This window comes from Macaca thibetana, chromosome 15 (genome assembly GCF_024542745.1).
Source record: "Macaca thibetana thibetana isolate TM-01 chromosome 15, ASM2454274v1, whole genome shotgun sequence".
Lineage (NCBI taxonomy): Eukaryota > Metazoa > Chordata > Mammalia > Primates > Cercopithecidae > Macaca > Macaca thibetana.
Genome location: NC_065592.1, coordinates 43,450,233 through 43,471,419, shown reverse-complemented (window position 1 = coordinate 43,471,419; position 21,187 = coordinate 43,450,233). Strand labels below are relative to the sequence as shown.

Sequence of the window (21,187 nt, the reverse complement as noted above, 5' to 3'; positions counted from 1 at the left end):
CCTCCCAGAGGGCAATAATAGCTTATGTAAAGTATTTAGCAGTATAGGATTTAGAATTTCACATGAAGCCCAGTGCAGCTATTTTAAAGCTGTGGAATCTTGGCCAAGCAACTTTACTTCTTGGAGCCTCAGTTTCTTTCTCTGTAAAATAAGTAGAGTAATCCTTACTGCATACAATGATTAGATGCATTCTTAATAGTGCTGGGTAGCAAGTAATGAATGCTGTTTCATCTCCAGGAACTCTTATTTTTTAGAACACTCCTAGGTTTTAGGCATTGTTATTATGCTCCCTTTGCAAAGGGAAAAAACCAAGAACTGAGAGGTAATGGAACTTTTCCAAAATTACATAGGTTAAAAAGCAGCAGCACTGGGATTTGAACCTAGGCAGTTTGACTCAAGACTACATTTTTTTTTAACACTATGTTATGTGCCTCTTATTACATAAGGTACCCTAGGAACATAAGGTGTTTGGTGTGCAGGTGTGGGGGGAGGTAGAGATGGGGCCACAGGGGTAATAGGATCACTGTGGACTCATGTGATGCTAAGGAGTTAAGACTTTGCTGCATGATCAAGAAGGAACAATGGAGGTGTCTTCAGCAGGAGAGTCACTGGTCAGGTCTGTGGTTGAAAAAGATCACTGGCAGTATGTGGAGGATGAAAATAGGAAAGACTGGAGGCGGTTACTACAGCCTTGGCAAGAAATGGTGAGGCTCCAACGAAGGCAAGGGCAGCAGGATGAGGGGGAGGAGACATGTGTAAGAGAAGTTAAGGAGACAGAGCTGATTGGACTTAGTGGCCAGTAGAGTATGAAGGCCAGGAAGAGGGAAGAGTCTAGACTGTCCCTTTGGTTTCTAGTTGAGGTGCCCAGAGGAAGGAAGTGCTGCTACCAGTTGAGATAGAGAAGCAATGCAGAAGGGGTAATTTGGGGGAAAGATGTGGATTTGATTTTGGCTCTGTTGAGACTGGGGCACCTGAGGGACATTTAGGCGATGTCCAGCAGGCAGTTGTGTCTCTGGGTTTGGAAGACAGAAGGTTTGGCTGAAACCATACAGCTGATAGAATTGCTCTGTGAGAGTGAAGGGAGAAAAGAGGCCAAGGAGGGGCATGAGGGCAATGGCAAAAGAGGCTGAGGGGCAAGAGGGACCAGAATGAGAATCTGAGGAGAGCGGGGTCAGGGCCTGGGTCCAGCACCTAGAGAGGCTGACACTGACGCAGGTAGCTAGGAAATGGAGGGGGACAGGGCAAAATTCCATGGGGAACATTTGTGCTCACTGGACAGGAGAACAGTTCTTATCTTACTTTCTGACAAGTGCTATGCTTTTTGGTGTTTAACTGCCTTGGAGAGAGTAATTTGATGATTAATATTTATCTACAAACTAATTTTTAAAATTAAACTTTATTTTGAGAAAATTGTAGATTCACATGCAATTGTAAGAAATAATTCAGAGAGACAGAATACTTGATTTTTAAAAAGTTTTCTTTATTCCCACTATGGCTTCAGATTCTTCCACCCTCATGGCTCTTCTGTCTCCTGGGGCAGAACTTTGTATACTACATCTAGTGCAAAGACCCCTGAGGAAAGCAAAAGGCTCACTCAGCCCGTGGATCTGGGTGGCAGAGGGCTGGGGCACTGAGAGAAAAGGGAGCTTTGGGTGCAGTTACGTAGGAGGTCTTTCAGCGATGGAGCCACTCAGGAGTTTCTGGATGGACTCCTGGATTTGGAAATGAAGGTCACAGAGGAGGAGCACCTGCTTTCATCCAGACTTTGGCTCCAAAGTGCTGCTAGTCTCCCCCTACTGCCCTTGGATGAAGGATGCACTTGTTAACATCTGCCTGTGCACCATCCCCAGAATGATTTAACATCCCAATCTGGTGGTGCCTCATCCCTACTTAGAATTGCTCCCATGAACCTGCCAGTGCACTGAGAACACGGTGCAAACTCCTTGACCAGGAATTGGCCCCTGCTCACTCCCCTGCTTTATGTCTCAACTCCTGCCACTCCCTCTGTGGGATCTCTCTCATCTTGGGGTCTTTGTTCCTGTGGTCTCAACCTAAAAGGCTCTCTCCACACTCCTCCCTTTCATTGGCCAATTCCACTGGCCTTTCAGGTTTCCATTTAGAGCATGTCCCCTCCAGGAGGCCTTCACTTTGTCAGTGCAGGCCTATGTGGTGCCCTTGGCCCTATGGGATCTGGCTATTGTTACAGGAACTGGACTGTATTTTAATAGTCCTAGACTGTACATTCCTTGAGGACAGGGACTGCTTTATTAAAGGTGTATTGTATCTCCAGTGTCTAATGCAGGATATGGACCTAGTAGGTGTTCAGTAGAGTTCAGCACAGAAAATAGTTCGTGCATAGACACACGGATTTGGGTATAATGGTCAGAGAGGTGGTAGGGTAGGACCAGAACCAGGGGAGTGGACGAGATGGCTCAGGGGGTCAGAAAAGGGCTGAGTGCAGAGTCCCAGGGCGTTCCAGCATTTTAGAGCTTCTGGTTTGAGGAACCCTCAAGGAGACCGAGAGAGTGACTGGAGAGGGCCGAGGAAAGCTGGGAGAACGGTTTCCCAGCGCGGAAGGAGTTTAGGGAGGCAGCGGCGGTGGTCCACAGTGCCTAACGTGGGCCCACGCTTTCCCTCTCTCTTCAGCCGAACACCTGCAGGGCATGGGGGTCAGGGGGCGAGTCAGAGTCATCTCCGTCCCTCAGGGTTCCCCATAGGTGGGGCTCTTCCTGGCGGAAGCGAGGCGTGAGAAGAGGGTCGTTTTGGGAACTCTTCGGGGTTCCAGTTCTGGCCCAACCCCACGGGTCTGGGTGACCTTGGGGAGTCCCTTTCCTCTTCCAGCCTCAGTCTCCCCCTGGGTACTCAGCGGACGCTGCGTGCCCCGGCGGTGAGCTGAGGCAGGCGGCGGAGGCAGGGCCCGGGTGGGAGCGGGACCGCCCACTGCGGCGGGCCGGGACCTGGGAGCCCGCGGAGGCTGTGCGCGGGGCTCCTCCCCCGGGGCTGGGGTCGCGGCGCCGGCAGCTGGCGGCCGCGCAGCTGCAGCCTCAGCACCTGCCGCCGCCAGACGGCGCGGGCGCGGGCGCGGCCCGGCCTGGCCACCCCCTCCGGCTGCAGCCGCGGCGCGGGAGGCGGAGCCCGAGCCGAGCCCGAGCAGCGCTGCTGCCCGAGCCTTGGCCGCGACCGTGCCCGCCGCTGGGCGGGGCCGCCCCTCTTCGAGAGCGTCAGCCCGCTAGGTCCTTGTCCGCGCGGGCGGCACCTCCTCTGCAGGTAAGGGAGGGGTCCCGGCACCGCAAAGTTTTGGGGAGACTGCCTGTCCCCACACCCCGGGCCTGCGCCTAGGCTTCCTCCGCGCCGCCCTCCGCCTGCACCACCAGTCCCGGGTGACCCGCGCCCGCCTCCGGTCCTCGTGTCCCTAAGCCCGGCTCGGGGGCGCGTCCGTAGGCTAGCTAAGGAGCTGCCACCGTGAACTGCTTGCACAGTAGCGATGTGTGTTTAAGTTTCCGAGATCTGCATGGTGTAGTGAGTGGAAAGAGCGGCAACGCTGGAGGGGGAGAGACCTGGGTTCAGGTGCGGCCGCGGCCAGTGCCAACTTTCTGAGTGACCTCAGACCAACCCTCCCTGCCCGTCCTCGATGGCCACACCTGAACCAGAAGGGGTTCGCTAGGGACGATCAGCTGCAGTGCCAATGCCTGTGTTGTTATTTTTTGAGTAGAGGGGCATCCCTGAGTGTCTCAGCTCCAGAACTCATGGCAGGTGGAGAGGAATGACCCACGGAAGTGAGTCTTTGGGGTCGCGTCGCTAACTTGCAGCAGCTTTGGCTGAGATTTAGGAGGGGCGTTGAGTCAGCCTCGGGGAGCAGGGGATACTCCGAGGGTTAGGAGTCAAGACTCTGGCTTCTGGTGGCTCCTCTGCCATCCACCCACCTTCTGTGTGACCTTGGGCAAGTGCCCCCTGCTTTTGCCACCTATGAAATAGGGTGGAAGTCGTGTTCACTAGATGTTCACTGTCTCTTTCAGCTGTAAACTCTGGAGAAGCGGAACCTCCGGTTCTCTGCATTTAGTCAGTTTGGGTGGAGGCAATATTTCACCAAGAATCCATCTAGCACTTGCAAATGAGCGTTTAGAAAATAAAGGAGGCATTTGCAGTTTGCTTTGGAAGTCCCAAAATAGGCATGGGGAGGATTGGTGAACGCTCAGCTCGCCTTCTTCAGTGCTTTGGACCATCATGAAATATTCAACAACATAATGATTTGTTTTCAAAGTGACTTATAGATCAGGAAGCGTTTCTGTTTGTGAGTCGGTTATTTTTGTAAAAACCTCAGAATGGTTGTTTGGGGGGAAAAATGCACTGTTCTAGGGGTCCTGACTTAGAGGCCAGCATCTACTTGTTTCTAGTTTAAGATGATGGTTGAGATGATTTCCAATCGAGACAATTTCGGGCATCCTTTGGTCGGTGTTGAGTGTGCATACGGTTAAGGAGCCAAGTTCATATTTTCCAGGACCGACGCATTCTGGCACAGCCACAGCAAAACAAGCACGAGGTAGTTAACTGTGTGATGCTAGAAGGAGAACTTTATTCTTTTGCCCGATATCTTGTTCCCCTTGTGCTGCAATTAGTGTGTTGCCAGTGTGTGGGTGAAACGCGTTACCATGAAAGAATTCTCGCAGAAGTGATTTTATGATTTTATGTCCTTCCTCGACATCCTGGTTTTAAGTTTCAAGCATTATGAAATCAGAGAGCTGGTGAAGGTGTGCCTGGTGACCAGAGCAGAGTTGTGGTACTTGTTTGCCTTTCCTGAATGAGACCCCATCCTCGAAGCTAATTTGTCCAGAGCCTTTTATCTCTCTGATGCATTCAAATGCCACCAGTCTTTTCCCTCTTCATTCTCTATTGGTTCAGCAAGCACTTTCTCACTACTCATTCGGGAGGCACAAACATGAAAATTACCAACAGGCCCTACCCTCAAGGAGCTCAGGTTCTGGTGAGGAATAAAGAGGCTTGTGCCACAGGATCTTCATTCTGGGCTTTATCGCCTGGGATCCCTGTGAACACTAAGGAGGGTGAATTCCAACTGGAGATATTGGAGAAGGCTTTACAGTGGAAGGTGGAAGAAGAGGATTTCAACAGGTGGTGAGGAATAGAAAGGCCATGTGTAGGTCAAGGAGCTGCTACGAGCAAGGAACTGGTGAGAGCTGGGAAAGCATGAGACAGATGAGAACAGTGAGCCAGGTGGAAGCACAGAGAAGGCAGAGCACTTCAGAGAAAGGGCAGCAGGAAGAGGCTCTGGAGACTCTGAACCTGGGCTGGAATCCTTGCTGGCTGTGGAGTATTGGACCTCTGAGCCTCACTTTTTTTATTTGTGAAAGGGGAATAATAATAATTCCAAACTCACAAGATTAAATGAGATCATGTGTAAAAGTGTCTAACAGGGTGTTTCCATGTGATAGGTGTTGGATAAAAGTAAATTCTTTTTATCAGAGGGTTCATAGGCAAGCTGAATAAGTGTTTGAAGCCACCATTGGAGTAAATAGTGCTTTTTATTTAAGCATGTGCATTGGTTTTGAACCTCACCACCAGCAGAGAGTTCTTGTGACAATGTGATGTGTACTCGAGGTGCCTCCTGATTCAAGGGGCAGGGGCTTTTTGTTATTTGGAGGGTGTTCAGATCAGATACTAACATCAACAACAGGCAATGCCCTGTAAATACTGTTAGGTGGTGGGAGGTCACAGAAGGCTAATCAGAAGTCTCAATCCCTGCCTCACACAAGCTTATCACTATGGTGCTCAAGAACCCAGGTTGGTTGGGTGGGGGGTGCAGATTTGACAGTCAGACACAGCTCTAAATATATCAGCTTTGTCCATATAGCTGGGAGCGGGGTAATGGCTCCCTTCTGTCTTAGATTTGCAATGGTTTCAAAGAATAGGACACAACCTGGGCAGCATAGTGAGACCCCATCTCTACAAAAAATTTACAAATTAGCTGGGTGTAGTGGGTGTGCACCTGTGGTCCCAGCTATTTGGGAGGCTGAGGTGCTGAGGTGGGAGGATCACTTGAGCCTCACTCAGACTGCAGTGAGCTATGATCATGCCACTGCACTCCAGCCTGGGCAGAAGAGTGAGACTCCATCTCTAAAAAAAAAAAAAAAAAAAAAGAGGACAGGAAGGTGAAGAATAACATTGCAATACCTTATGACCCTGTGTAGTACCATGTAGCATCTATGGTACTGTCCTTCATTTTTTTTCAATCAATGGTTATTCATAGAACACCTGCTGTCTGCCAGAAAATTGTTCTAGGTACCTCGAGAATACATTGAAACAAAAGGCAAGGTCTCTGCCTTCCTGGAGTTTATATTCTAGTTGGAGAAAATAATGAACAAGTCATTACATAAATAAGGTAATTACAGGGTGTGCCAAAGGCTGGGAAGAAAATAAGCGGGGAAATGTGAGAGAAAGTAGTAGGAGTGGGACTCCATTGGAGGATGGTCAGGGCAGGCCTATCTGAGCCAGTGAGAGCCGCAGGAGAGAGGGAGCCAGTCTTGCCTGGAGCTGGGTGAGGGTCAGTGCAGCTCTGCATCTGTAAGAGGTAGGGTAGGGTAGTTCTGTGTATGAGAATGCAGACTCTGGGGCCACACCACCTGGAATTGAATACTTGCCCCTTGGCTAACTAAATGTGTTACACTATCAGGTTATTTAATCTTTAAACTGAGCTTCAGTTTTTTCATCTGTAAACTAGGGATAATAACAGTACCTCCTTGAGAGGGTTGTTGGAGGACTGAATGAGTCGATACATGTAAAGTACTTAGAATAGTGCCAGTTATATAGTAAGCACCAAATAAAATTCAATTGAGGGTGAGAGAAGGAAGAAACTGTTCCAGGCAGAAGGAACAGCAAATGCTAAGGCCTGGAGGCCTGAAGGGGCTTGGTGCATGTACAACTAGACAGGCTGTGTGTGCAGGTATTATCTTCACAGTTATCAGGGAGATTCCTGAGCAGGCTCTCTGCCCCTTCAATACAGAATTATATATTTTAGGAATTTTGAAGAAATGACCACCCACGGCACTTTCACTTGCAGGATCAGGCCGAATAGTGTGGTGAGCTGCTGCTGCTGCTGCTGCTGCTGCTGCTGCTGCTGCTGCTGCTGCTGCTTTGGGGACATTGCACAGTAGATCCTTCTTTAGGATCTCTTTCCCTCCCTCCTTCCCTGACCCCAGAGGTGCTCATTGATGCATAAAGGGAAAGCAGGAGTGGAGCTGAGCCCCTGGTGCCACCAGCCCTGGTACGAAAGTACTGGCTCTGCCCGCTTGCTGTGGGGTACCATTCAGCCATCATCCCCTCCTCCTCCCAAGCTGGAAACTACGGCAGGGGAGGCTAATCATCTGTGCCATCTCCCTTGTTCCCTCCTTACTGAAATCTACTCAGTAAGAACCAAGTGACCTTGCCCTGTAAAGTAACAGCGACCAAGCCCTGTTATTTTTACTTCCAAAATCTCTCTCAAATATGCCCCCATCTTTCCATTCTCTCTGAGCATCTGGCTTCGGTGCTGTATACTGTAAAGTGTGGCTCTGATCTCATCATGCTCCTCCTCAGAGCCTTTCAGTGGGTCTTCCCTGTATGGATACTGAAGTCCCGAGGCTTCAGCCCAGCAGGCATGGTGGGCTACCTCCATCCTTTCTCTCACACCCCCTCCTCTGCTCCTTGTCCCCACTCTTTTTTTTTCTTTTCTTTTCTTTTTTGTTTGTTTTTTTGTTTTTTTGAGACAGAGTCTTGCTCTGTAACCCAGGCTGGAGTGCCGTGGTGTGATCTTGGCTCACTGCAAGCTCCGCCTCCCGGGTTCAAGCAATTCTCCTGCCTCAACCTCCTCAGTAGCTGGGATTACAGGCACCTGCCACCATGCCTGGCTAATTTTTGTATTTTTCCATAGAGACAGGGTTTCACCATATTAACCAGGCTGGTCTCGAACTCCTGACCTTGTGATCTGCCTACCTCAGCCTCCCAAAGTGCTGGGATTACAGGCATAAGCCCCCGTGCCCAGCTCCCCCACTCTTAATACCCCTGGCCTCAGGTCTCTAGGCCTTTGCTCCCCCGTCTAGCCCCTCTGTCTAGCGTGTGCTTTAGCCTTGGTGGTCCTGCCTATGCCTGAAGGCTAAGCTCAAATCCTACCACCCCTAGGAAGCTGTCTTCCAGATCCCCTCATCCCAGGGATTTCACTATCCCCTGATACTTGGTACCTCTCATGGAGAAGTCATTGCTGTCAGCCTTGAAGGATTTTGTGTGCGGTTACTTGTGTATGTGGCCACAGCTCACAGAAAGCCCTTGGGAGGGCCGGCACAATGTCCTTCTTCTTTATAGCCCACAGCCCTTTTCACAGAGCCTAGCCCTAATGCAGGTCTGTACTGGATTGACAAAAGCCTGTGATTTTCCCGAGATCTGAAATGATTTGAGTCAAGCCAGAAGCATGAGGCTGATGCTTAGGGGTTGCATATGGTTCTCAGCTGAACTCACTCGTGGCGTTCTGATCCCTCAAGATGTAGATCCTTCGTTTGATGATGGGTTGATGCAACCTCCAAGATGAATCTGAGTTTCAAATTTAGTCTTTCAGTGTGCCTATTTTAAAGGAATATACTATGTAAAATTTGAACCTTGAAGCTTTTGACAATCATTGTTTATATTACAAAAGCATTCTTTAACTGTAAAAAAGATCAATATAGAAAGCTTTCAAACACAAAATATACCTATGCACTTAATACCATTCAATGTATAAAATTTTGATTTATCCACAGTGATTGTAGTTGTACTTTACTGTATCCTGAGATATACACTAAACTTAATATATGTTCATGGAAGCAGTACTAACAGTGGCTTAAATTTGTTTTGGTAACTACAGATTACATTATGCAGGTTTGCAAATCTGAGGCTTTTTTTTTTTTTTTAAGTTAACTATCTGCCTGAAGGACAGTGGGAAGCCAGACTTGGTGCTTGGCAGATTGATATGAGGACAAAAGCCATTATTTTCATTAAGTGACACAGTGTTTTCAGGAACTCACCTGATGTTTAGAGACCTTTTTGCCAGCAGTTAAAAGTAGTTCAGGCCACCAGTCATTTCTCAAGCTGGCTGCTAAATGATATGTGCCCTTAATGTTAGTTGTTTTGGTGAAAAAGAAAAAGAAAGAAACCACTAATTACAAGTTGGAAAAGATAAGATGGTAAATTTAAAAGTTCTTTTGACCTCTTTCAAGGAATGATCTGAGAACCTCAGCTGCTTCAGTAAAAGGGTGATATGGCAAAATTTCAAAATCCTGAATGGAAAGAGCTTCAGAGGAATTCATCTGGATGCAACAGTGCATCATTCTTTGAGACTTTTGACTTAAGAGAAGACAGATGTGCAGGCAGCTGAGAAAAGCTGTGCTTCCTGTTCTCTGAGTGTCTAGAATATAGGGTGTAGGCTACAGTTTGTATTAAAACCAACGATAACAATCCCACCTCCCCTGCCAATTGAAACCCCTGTCTGATGCTGACTTGTGGCCATTCACATGTGAAGCTTCTGAGTTACTGCTTTGTTGTTTTCTTTGCTCCGATGTAGAATTCAGAAGGATGCAAAAGGAAAAGCAATTATTAAAAATGAGGATGGCATGTATTTGTTCTTATAAAAATAATTTATTTGGTAGCTGCAGTCTCTGTTCTCTCTGGCTTTCCCTGGAAAAAGACACCAGTCCAGACTGTCCAGGGCTCCCCTGGTACCTGTGAATGTGCTGTTAGTTCCTGGTGTGGTTAGAAGATGATGTCTGTGTGGAGATACATACTTCGCCTCTTTCTTACCCCCTGGGGTGAGGGACGTTTTGTGTATAGGAGATGGAAGAATAGATGGTCTCTTTCTCAAGCTCATTCCTGGTTATTTTCAGTACTTAGCTCTTTGCAAAAGCTGTGTAATAAGTGTCTTAGTGAGAGTGTGCCTTGTTTATGTGCTGAAAACCTAGATTCACATATATGTTTCCAGATATTTTAGCTACCAGTCATAGACCCTCAAACAAGACCGCCAGCTCCGGAGATGATCAAGTACAGCCTTTGTGTGGTACAGGAATTCCCCTAGCATACCCAGCCTCCCTCTGCTTGGACCTGCCAACGCCCACCACCCTCCTATTCCATCCTCCGTTGGCTCTGGTTATTACAAAGTTCTTCATTATTTCAAGCCAAAAATCTTCCTCTGGGCAATGTTTGCCCCATTGGCCCGGATCCTGCTCTTTGAAGCCCCACACAAAAAATCCATTTCTTCCTCCCTATGACAGCTAGTTAGGCCACTTGGACCTTCAGAGACAGGGATCAGGCGCCCACATCTTCACTTCTTCAGGCAGAATACCCACTTTGTCTGGCCCCCTGAAAAGCTAAGAATGGGACACAGCTGTGCAGGTGAGGGTCTGATCCTCCCAGAGAGGAGCAAGCCCACTGCAGCCTCACTTCAGAGTCTGTATTTGCGTTAGCACAGCCTGAGGCCAGTTAGCGCCCGGTGGGTCCTCCTACTGGGCTCTGCACTGGGCCACTAGGGAACTGCATGCTCTTTGGTGTCAGAGAGCCCTGAGTGTCCTGGCCCAGTGGTTGATGTGGGGTGGCCCCAGGTGAGTTAGCCCCCTCTCTGGGACTCAGATCCCTCATCTGTCTGACTACTTCTTAGGTGCTGTAGTTTTTCCTGTGGATGCTGTAACAAATCATCACAATCTTGGCTTGAAACAGCAGAACTGTGTCCTTTAACAGTTCTGGAGGCCAGAAGTACAAAATCGAGATGTTGGTAGTGCTGCTCTCCCACTGGAGTCTCTAAGGGGAATCCTTCCTTTGTCACTTCCAGCTTCTGGTGGCCACTGGCATTTCTTGTGGCTGCCTCACTCCAGTCTCTGCCTCCCTGGTCACATTGTCTCCTCCTGTCTGTTTCAAATCCTTGTTTCACTCTTATAAGGACACTTGTCGAGATTTAGGGTCCACCTGGATAATCCAAGGATAAGCACCTCATCTAAAGACCATTAATTTAATTACAGGTGTAAAAATCCTTTTTTCAAATAAGATCACATTTATAGGTTCCTGGGATTGGGACTTGGAATTTTTTTTTTTTTTGAGACTGGAGCTCGCTCTGTCACCCAGGCTGGAGTTCAGTGGCATGATCAAGCTCACTGCAGTGCTGATCTCCTGGGCTCAAGTGATCCTCTCACCTCAGCCTTCTCAATTGCTGGGACTATAGGCGCACACCAACTGGCTAATTTTTAAATTTTATTTTTAGTAGAGATGAGGCCTTGCTATGTTTCTCAGACTGATCTAGAACTCCTGAGCTTAAGCAATCCTCCTGCGCCAGCCTCCCAAAGTGCTGGGATTACAGGTGTGAGCTACTACATCCAGCCAAGACTTGGATATCTTTTTAGGGTGGCCGCCATTCAACCGTGGGCTCTCTACTGCCTCTACTTTTGCAACTCCCTTTTGTTTCTATTGTATTTGAACCCAGCTCTCCAGGGTCACTGGCCTCAGATCCTCAGGCCACATGTCTTCTGTCTCCTCCTTCCTTCAGCATCCTGGCTGCTGCTCTGAAGGGTGCCAGGGCTTTTCCAGTCACTCTTCTTGTACAGATGTGGGTGGGGCCCTCAGGGATTAGGCTGCCTAGGAGAAAGCTCAGGTCTTCCTGGTGCATACCCTCATTTCTACCAGCATGCTGTGGCTAGTCAGTGGAGGCTTTGTCAGTGGGAAGGAGAAGCTGTGGCTATTAAAATATTCATTGCTGGTTCTTAGACTTAGGGAAGATCCCACAGTGAATGTGCTCTGGACAAAGAAGGGACACATTTTCCCCCTAATTTAGACTGAGATTGGGTCACTGAATTTGAGGGAAACTATTTATATTCTCAGTGCCCAAATACTCTGTAAAAAATCAGGAAATGCTCCTTAGCAACGCTGTAAGAGCGTAGTAGTATCATCTTCTTGCCCTACAACTAGCCTGTTTCAGAAGTTCCATGGTCCTTTAAGTGTGATCTCCAATCTGCTGCTGGTTTCTGGGCTCTCCAAATGCAACTCCCACTAAAACGTGCTTTTCTCCACAAAGGGAGTGTGCTGCTTTCTTTGCAGTTGACTTTTCAAGCACTGGGGGAAAAAAAAGTGCCGAGGGGCAAGCAGAAGAGCTGGGTCTGGTGAAGCTGGTAGTGGAGCTGAGGGAAAGCAGGGGGAGGGTAGTGGCCTGGCAGGATCTGGATACTGAGCAGCTCCAGACTCTCTGCTCATTGCTGCCCCCAGGATTCCTGTCTGATGGCATCCTCCTAGATGCTCCACTCATTTCAATGTGCTTTGCTAAGAAAGGCCTGTGTGGGGCTGGGGGCTGGGGAGGAGAGGTGGGGAGGGAGGAGAGAGATGAATCAGACAGCCCCTGCCCCACCCGCGGCTGGAAGTAAGTCAGTGCTGGGCAGGGTACTGCGCTTTGCAGAGACCCTTGGGAACCTAGCAAGGGCTGGCCATGCCTTGCAGGGAGATCTAGGAGGGCTTCTGGGAGGGACTGGCATTTGAACCGAGCCCTAATGGGTGACTAAGAGATAAAGAAGAGAAAGATGGATAGAACAGTATATCCAAAGTTGACCTCAGGTGGCCCCCTTCCTGGTCATCATCCAATGGAGCTGCACTGGAAGAAGCTCAGGTGTGACAGGGACCTTAAGGACCATCTAGTAAGGAAGATATTCAGACTGCACTGCTTAGAGATCTCCACTTCTCATTTCTCTTGCTGGGTTTAAAGAACAGTGATTTTCCATTTTGACAAGGCTTGTTTGGTGTAGCCACTTCAAAATATCCCCACACCAAAATATAACACTTTGTCTGGGATATCTTTTCCAGACTGAGGGAGCCTTCCCTCCTGCCCCCTCATTTCTGCAAGGCAATACTCCCCAGACTGTGTGCTCATGGGGTGTTGCTGTGTAACTTTCCGCACTTGACTATGAGCTTCCTGGGCAGGGACTGAGCCTTGCTGCTCATTCAATACAGAGCCCGGAATGAGGCTTGAGGGGTACAGTGTTGACTGATAAAATGAATGAATGCATGACTATGACAACTTCCTTAGCTGCATCTGGCTCCCAGGTGTCTTCATTGGTCTCTACAGTCATCAGTAGTGTCCTGGCTAAGTCAAGAGCATATGTGGGCCTCTGTGTTTCTCCATCTTATATTCTCTCCTGGAGTTGGTTTGCTGTATCAGCCAAGTGCTAGCAGAGACTCAGAGGGGTGGTGCCCCCTCTCTGCACTTTGAAACGATGGGGAGGCTGTGGACCTAATGTCCAGCCCCTGGAACTGCTGCCTGTTGTTCTGGGACATGGCCAAACTGACCTGGGAACTTGCTTACTCGGGCCAGCTGGCTCTTCTTGGTGCTTTGTAGTCTTAGTACTAGAGCCACAGAGGCAGGAGGGTGCAGGGGGAAGCGCCCAGGTGACTCCATCAGGCCTGAGTTTACCAGCTGCATGATCTGAGGCCCGTTGTTTACTTGCTTTCTTAATTGATTATCTGTGCATGTTAAACTTACAGAAAAGAAGATACAGGGAATATATAATGGTCCCTGTTTTCCACTTACACACGGTAAATATTCAATAAATGTTAATATTCTTTTTATATTATCTGAAGGGCTGTCATGGAGAAGAGACATAAAACTGGTTCTATGTGTTAGAGGCTGTCTGGAACAAAGTTTAATTTTGCCTCAAGTTATCATCCTTTCCAAATTTCATAAAGCCCCCCAGTGTCCTAATTCCTCAAGCTTACAGCATTCCTGACATTTTTGTTTCTTATTCTCTTCCACCTGCAAACTACCACCACCTCTCTGTGTGAATTTGAAGGTTGCTTCCCCTTGTCTGGGCCTCAGTTTCCTATCTGTGGACTAGGTTATATCCAAGGTCCTTTACAGCTTCGACACTACATTTAATTTCACAACATAGATAGATAATCCATGTCTTAGACTGTTTTGTGTTGCTATAACAGCTTGTTTGGAGGTTCTAGCAGGGGAGCACAGCTACTGGTATACCCTTGACTGAAGACCAGTCCTCCTCCATCAGGGATGGTCGTCCTCTTTGCCCAAGCACGCAGCTTTGGGAGGGATGCACATGGAATGGTGAGGGAGGAAGGGGACATCTGCCTAGCCAGCCAGATCAGCCGAATCAACCCTGGTGACTAGTGGGGTGACAGATGTCACAGCCAGATTGCCCTCACTTCCATTTTGCTATAACAGAATACCACAGACTGGGCATTTATAATAAATAAAGATTTATTGGTTGTGGTTCTGGAGGCAGAGAAGTCCAAATCAAGAGGCCCGTATCTTTCATGAGCCTTCTTGCTGTGTCATTCCATGGCAGAAGGGCAAAGAGCGGGCACGAGGAGTGAACGCAATCCCACAATAATAAATCCACTCCCGCAGTAACAGCATTAGTCTGTTCATGAGGGTGGTGCTCCCATGTTCCAAACATCCCCTATTAGGCCCCACCTCCCATCACTGCCATTTTGGGGATCACAGTTTCAGCACATGAACTTTGGGGGATATATTCAAACCATGGCCATTCATTATTTGGAAAGTGATGTTCTAGGCCCCAGAGCAAATACAGATGGAGTTACAGTCCTTGGCCTTATAAAGGTCACAACCTAGTGTGGGGACAAATAAGAAGTCAGCATCATGAATGCTATGGTAGGGGATGAATACAGGACTGAGGGATCCGAACCGGAACAGGGAGAGCCTAGCCACTTGATCAATGTATGGGCCCATTGCCCTCAGGGAGGAGCTGTCTAGAAATGTTTGTCACTGCATAAAAACATGAATGATGGAGACCAGGGCCTCCCAGGTGGCACTAGGATTTTTTGCTTTGAATTGGAATTATCAGTATGGAAAATCCCAGCAGAGATGACCTATGTGAGGGACCTTCTTTCCTCTCTTAGTCTCCTGCCTTCCTGGAAAGAAAAAAAAAGTATCCAAGTCTTCAGAATAGATTGACCTCTATGTACAGAAGCTCTTGGGACACGCAGCTCAGTTTAACAAGTACTGTTTGTGTGCCTGAGAAATGTCTGGGAAGATGCAGAATCACATGTGTAAAGAGAATTAATCTATCTTTTGCCATGATTGTGTTCAGAAGCTGATTTTCAAAGACAGTTTCAATTTTCCTAGCTGTCTGGGTGACAGTTAGATGCGTACAACCTGTGCACACTCATCCCTCTTTTGTATTTAGTCTGCCCAATTTAATTTGTTTAGATTCCATAGGCTTTTATTGATTGCCCCTTAGAAGTTTAGCCTAGTGTTGACAGCCTAGGGGTATGAGAGACATCATTAGCCAGAAATTTCTTTTCTAGCTGGACTAATAAATCTGATACCCAAGAGTCAGTGAACAGAATGATCTGTTCATTGGGGATTGCTGAGTAAATTGGTGTGAGTGCCAGGATTTCTGCCCCAGGCTGAGAGATCTGGATAGATGGATGCTGAAGATGATTCTCCAGGAAGTCTTTTGGAGGAGTCTGCATTGGAGATGCACCAGGTGGGGATTGCATGCCAGAGTGGAGATGCAGGGGGAGGGGGCCGATCAGCAGGTGAACTTAGCATGGGTATTCGGCTTGAGCTAACTTTCCAGTCTCATCCTCAACTCGTTGTTCTCGTGCCTTAATAATGAAAACATTTATTCAATGCACAAGGCTCTAGCAGGCCTGGATTTTTGCTTGTGCTATTTCCTTTGCTTAGCCTCTCCACTGCCCCACTCCATCTACCAGTAAAACTCCTAGTTATTTTTCAATTCTGGTGTTGTTCTGCTGTTTTGACCTCATGACTTTGCCTCTCCTGGCTTCTCATAGTGTTTTGTTTATACAGTCATCCTTCAGAATCCCACAGGCGATTGGTTCCAGGACCCCACTGCAGATAACAAAATCCATGGATGCTCAAGTCCTTTATATAAAATAGTGTGATGTTTGCATATAACCTATGCATATCCTCTTGTATACTTCAAATTATCTGCAGGTTACTTATAATACTTAATAGAGTGTAAATGCTATGTAAATAGTTGTTATACTGCATTGTTTAGGGAATAATGACAAGAAAAAGTCTGTACATGTTCTGTAGAGGCACAACCATACATCTTTTCCCCAAATATTTTCCGTTCAAGGTTGGTTGAATCCATGGATGTGGAAGCCACAGATAGGAAGGGCTGACTGTACTTCTGTTTTAGTTTGGTACCTGGAGCATGACAGACGCCCAAGAGATATCACCTGAATAACTGAATAACTGAATAAATGACTGGTTATTAAGTTCTGTGTCTGACTCACCTGCTGGAACTGTGAAATGTTTCCTGGGAGAGGAGTGGAAGGCACTGAGATGAAAATGTGGGTGACAGATTCAGAGCAGGGAGACCACTGGGCTGCTCTTGGTGGTGGGGTGGGGGAGATACCCTCTGGAGGGAGTGTAGGACATTGACTTTTATTTATTTATTTACTTTTACTTTAAGTTCCGGGATACATGTGGAGAATGTGCGAGTTTGTTACATAGGTATACGTGTGCCATAGTGGTTTGCTGCACTTATCCACCCATTACCTAGGTTGTAAGCCCCACATGCATTAGCTATTTGTCCCGATGCTCTCCCTCCCCTCACCCCACCCCCCACAGGCCCCAGTGTGTGTTGTTCTCCTCCCTGTGTCCATGTGTTCTCATTGTTTAACTCCCACTTATGAGTGAGAACATGCGGTGTTTGGTTTTCTTTTCCTGTGTTAGTTTTCTGGAGGATGGCTTCCAGCTTCATCCAAGGACATCGACTTTTTGATGAATAGAAGCACACAATAAAAATATTCTCTAAGATATACTACAGACATGAAACATTCGGGGAAAAACCTGACTCTGGAATAATCAAAGAACTACAAATAAAATCAGCAATGAAAGCAAGGAAAAGAACTGCAAACAGAAGCCCCTTTATAAATCTAATAAATTAGGGGTGACTGAGTAATTGGGGGAAGTAATTTTCTACTGACTGAGAGAGCATAATTGGGATAGCCTTGTGGGGGGCCATTTGGCTATATCAAAATCATTAAAAACTTGTATAGTCTTTCACCCAGCAGTGCCATTCCTAGGAATTTATCCTACGAGAATAATTACAGATGTACTATCAGAGATGTTTATCTCAACGTATTTGTAATGCAGACATCGAAAATAAACCAAATATCTAGCAATAGGGGCTCAGCTTTAAAAATGGCACTCTTATCTATGGCAAATAAAAAATAATGTTGTAGAATAATAAAGACACAGGGAAGTGTTTACAGTGTGTTTTTCAGTTTAGAAACCAGCATATATGGTAAGTTCCCAATTATGTTGAAAATGTGTCTTTTCACACAAAAAGACTAGAAGGGTAATTAGCAACTTATAGCTTTTAGTGGACAATTTTTATTATCTTCTCTCTAAAAAAGAAAACTTTCAAAATTTTCTACCAGCCACATGTATTACGTTTATAAGAGAGGGGAAGCAAGTGTCAATTAAGAAAAAGAGAGAAGCTTTTGGAGAGCATTGTTTGAGCATCACTAGGTGGAAAACTAAATGGGCACATCATTTATCTTGCAAATTCCAGACAGGTAGTGTTTTCAGAAGGAAGAGTGGTCTTAGGTCCATTTGTGTGAGTATATTTATAGAAGTGAAAGCTTTGGGAGAAGGAAATAGATTGATTTTTTTTCCCCTTGAACTTTTGAAATTATTTTTTCCACTCCATTTGTAATTGAGCCCAGGGAGCTATTCTTATTTCTTCCTTTCTTGGGCACTGTGTTAGACCTAAAAATGTTAACTGGCTTAGGATGTGGGTTTTGCTAAAATGATTCCCCTTGAAGTCTTCACTGGGCTTTCTCATGCTTAAAAGTGGGGTCCCACAGAAGATCACTTTCTACCTAATGCACTTTGCTCCTGAATTCTTTGGCAACGTTGGGGTGGTCAGAAACCACTCCTGCCTTATGGTTCCGGACCCCATCAGCCACATGTGAGGGGCTCAGGAGTATGCACCTGTGTTGGCACCATCTGTTGGAGAGGTTTATTTAGGGGCCAATCTGGCATCACCTTATCCTGTGGACGTAACATTAGTCTGCAGAAAAAGAGATCAGAGCTGGGTAGAATCTCTTTAAATATTAAAGATAGTGATGCCTTTTGCCACACATCTCCAAAGAGCTCTGAGCGTTTCAGACATTACCTCATCGTTAATTTTCACAGTGTTCTTGGGTGAGAAGCTGATGGCAAGTATTCCCCGGTCTCCATGTGGGGCAGAACATAGCAAATTTTAGGTAGGTAGTAGGAGTTCTCCTGACTAGATATCAATTGGTAAAAGAAAATGGGGGCATTTTTTGGGCATCTTCTTCACAGTTGTTCTGCATTACTCAGAAATGAAATTGCCTTCCTGCATTTTGCCCCACTAACACTTATCGAGTGTCTACTGTGAGCAAGGCACAGTGCTGACTACTGCGGCTAGGAGCGAAATGTAAATGTCCTTAGTCCCACACTTAGGGCCTTTGGTGATCTGGCTTCTTCCACCTGCCACTTGTACCCCGATACCTCCGCCCTACTTCACATACCTTTTATGCCTCATCGTCTTCATCCTAAGCTGAACCTTTGGTCTTCAGGGTAGCCCAGTGCCATCTTCCTTCTGTGCACTTTATGCCCTTCCCCAGGTGCTGCCCCCATTGCCTTTCTCCCTACCCCTGCAGGTCTTACTTTCCTGTCCTTCATGCTCTGCTCACCTCCTGCACAAAGCCTTCTCTGACAGCTCACTCTACTTTATCCACAGCTGGAGGGGATCTCCTACCATCAAACTCCCATTCTACTAGCCTCTCTGCACTGGTCCTTACTCTTTTTTACTTGTATTTTAGTGATTTATGTGCACTCCTTGATGACTTTTCAAGCTTCTTGACTGAAGAGATGTGCAAGTGCTCAATGCATAAAGGAATGAAATGGGCATAATTTCAGGCTGGCAGTCACCAGTTTGTGCTTAGCCTTCTGAGGTACAGAGTCACTGATAGAACCCTACTTGGCCTCCCCTCTCCTTTGATCCTTCTTCACTAAGGCCCTTTGCTGCCTCCCAGTCGGTTCTGTCCTTACCTTGCATCAGTGCCCATACCATCTTTCAGTTCATAGCTGTGTATTAAACAGTACTCCTCTCTTACGGTATTTTGGGGAGACATAGGAAAAGAGAGACAATTGGAGCATGGTTTTTTTGTTTTGTTTTGTTTTTGTTTTGTTTTTTTGCGACAGGGTCTTGCTGTGTCACCCAGACTGGAGTGCAGTGGCCTGATCTTGGCTTACTGCAACTGTCACTCCCCTGAGCTCAAGCGATCCTGCAACCTCAGCTTCCCAAGTAGCTGGGACCACAGGTGTGCACCATCAAGCCCAGCTGCTTTCTTGTATTTTTAGTAGAGACAGGGTCTCACCATGTTGGCCAGGCTGGTCTAGAACTCCTGACCTCTAGCGATCTGCCCACCTCAGCCTCCCAAAGTGCTGGGATTACAGACGTGAGCCACTGTGCCTAGCCTGAAGCAGTTTTAAGGTTACCCCTGGGCTGGCCATGATGGCTCACTCCTGTAATCGCAGCACTTTGGGAGGCTGAAGCAGGCAGATTGCTTGAGGTCAAGAGTTCAGGACCAACCTGGCCAACATGGTGAGACCCCATCTCTACTAAAAATTAAAAAAAAAAAAAAAAAAAAAAAAAAAACTTAGCCAGGTGTGGTGGCACACACCTGTAATCTCAGCTGCTTGGGAGGCTGAGGAACAAGAATTACTTGAACCCAGGAGGCAGAGGTAGAGGTTGCAATGAGACGAGATCGCGCCACCGCACTTCAACCTGGGTGACAGAGGGAGACTGTCTCAAAAAAAGAAGAAGAAAAAAAGAACGTTACCCCTGTGCTTATTTCTTTTTCAACCTCTGTAATGCACACCACCCACACTGCATGGGATCCTAAAATTGCAAAGGGCTTTATCCAGAGTATTCTTTGTCCATGAGCTGGCACGGGGGCTGAGATCATCCTGTGCTCCACCTGTGGCAGGCTGTGTGAGCCTGGGCAGGTTATTTAATCTTCCTGTGGCGTCATTTCCCCATCTGTTAAGGGGGGATAATGTGCTTGGGGGTGACCTACCTCCCTGGGTTGCTGTGAGGCTTAGTGAGCTAATGCCATTGCTATTAAATTTAACTGAACACGACTGGGCAGAACTAGCAGGAGACCAAGAATTATGTGGCACAGAATAAACTCTGCAACTATAAAATGGATGCATCCTGAGACCTTGCGTGTCATCTTCTGTGTTGCCCTTGGCACAGAGGAAGCCAGTTTGCCAATCAAGGACCTCTAGGGTTTCCTCTCTCAACTGGCTCAAGTGGTTGAGGTCTTGAGGATGAGAATGGCATCTGCAGGACTTCTGTGCCTGTCGTGCTGAAAGGAGAAGCCAGACTTGTTGAGAGGCATAGCCGCAGCTGCCCAGTATCCGCAGATGAGGAGGGTCACGGTCCTGTGAGGAGGGGGCCTGTGCCACAGAGATACCACCCAACTTTGCCCACATGGCCTGGCAGTCAGTTTTACTTGGGCTTATCGATGAGCTATGGGAAGGTCATTTGATATTCACATTCTTGTGGCCGCAATGTTGGGAATGTGGCCTTTTATCTTTAAAAATAGCTGTGTGCTGGGAGGCCCGGGAGCAGTGTCCTGGGATGGAGGGGAGGTACCAGCAGGGGGAAGAGGTGTGGATTTCTTTCCGTGGAAGAGTCCCTTCAGCTCTGCGCCACTGGTAAGTTGGTGTTTGCTCATTCTGTAATGTGTGCTGCTTTCTCTAGACTGTTCTTGGAAAGGGAATTGTTTTGGTTCTTTTCAATTGTGATATCTTCTCCATATCTTAAAAAAATCTATTTCCATGGTATATTTGTTCTTTAGCACTTACCCTTTATGAAACCTGTTTGAGTAAGATTCTTTCAGTCTTCATAATTGCAATTTATTTATTATGGGTTCTTCTCAAATTTAACCGGTAATTATTTCTCACATTTGTTTTGTGTTTTCAAAAGGCAGCATCCTTAACCATTATATATATAAATAGGATAATCATTAAATACTTTTGGAACTAACTTGCCAACAGGTTTTCAAAATTGGGGGATCATAGGATGTGAGACCCCGGACTAGAGACTTTCACATTGAATAAATCTCTGTTTCAGATGGGTGCAGTGATGTC

The 21,187-nt window shown here is 47.0% G+C and overlaps 2 protein-coding genes across 3 annotated transcripts in view; one reads left to right on the top strand and one right to left on the bottom strand.

The window, feature by feature from the left end:
• The window catches only part of TOMM5 (translocase of outer mitochondrial membrane 5), a 495,867-nt gene that overhangs the window by 60,078 nt on the left and 414,602 nt on the right, over positions 1-21,187 (bottom strand). The gene's annotated exons all lie outside the window — the stretch shown is intronic.
• Positions 1-21,187, top strand: part of FRMPD1 (FERM and PDZ domain containing 1) — a 108,465-nt gene that overhangs the window by 5,601 nt on the left and 81,677 nt on the right. Inside the window, exon 1 of one of the 2 annotated variants that reach the window (XM_050762065.1) lies at positions 3,127-3,267. The exons of the other annotated variant lie outside the window; for it this stretch is intronic. The gene's annotated coding sequence lies outside the window, so the exon portion shown is untranslated. Of the gene's footprint in view, positions 1-3,126; positions 3,268-21,187 lie in introns of those variants that run through there. 2 annotated transcript variants of the gene reach the window in all.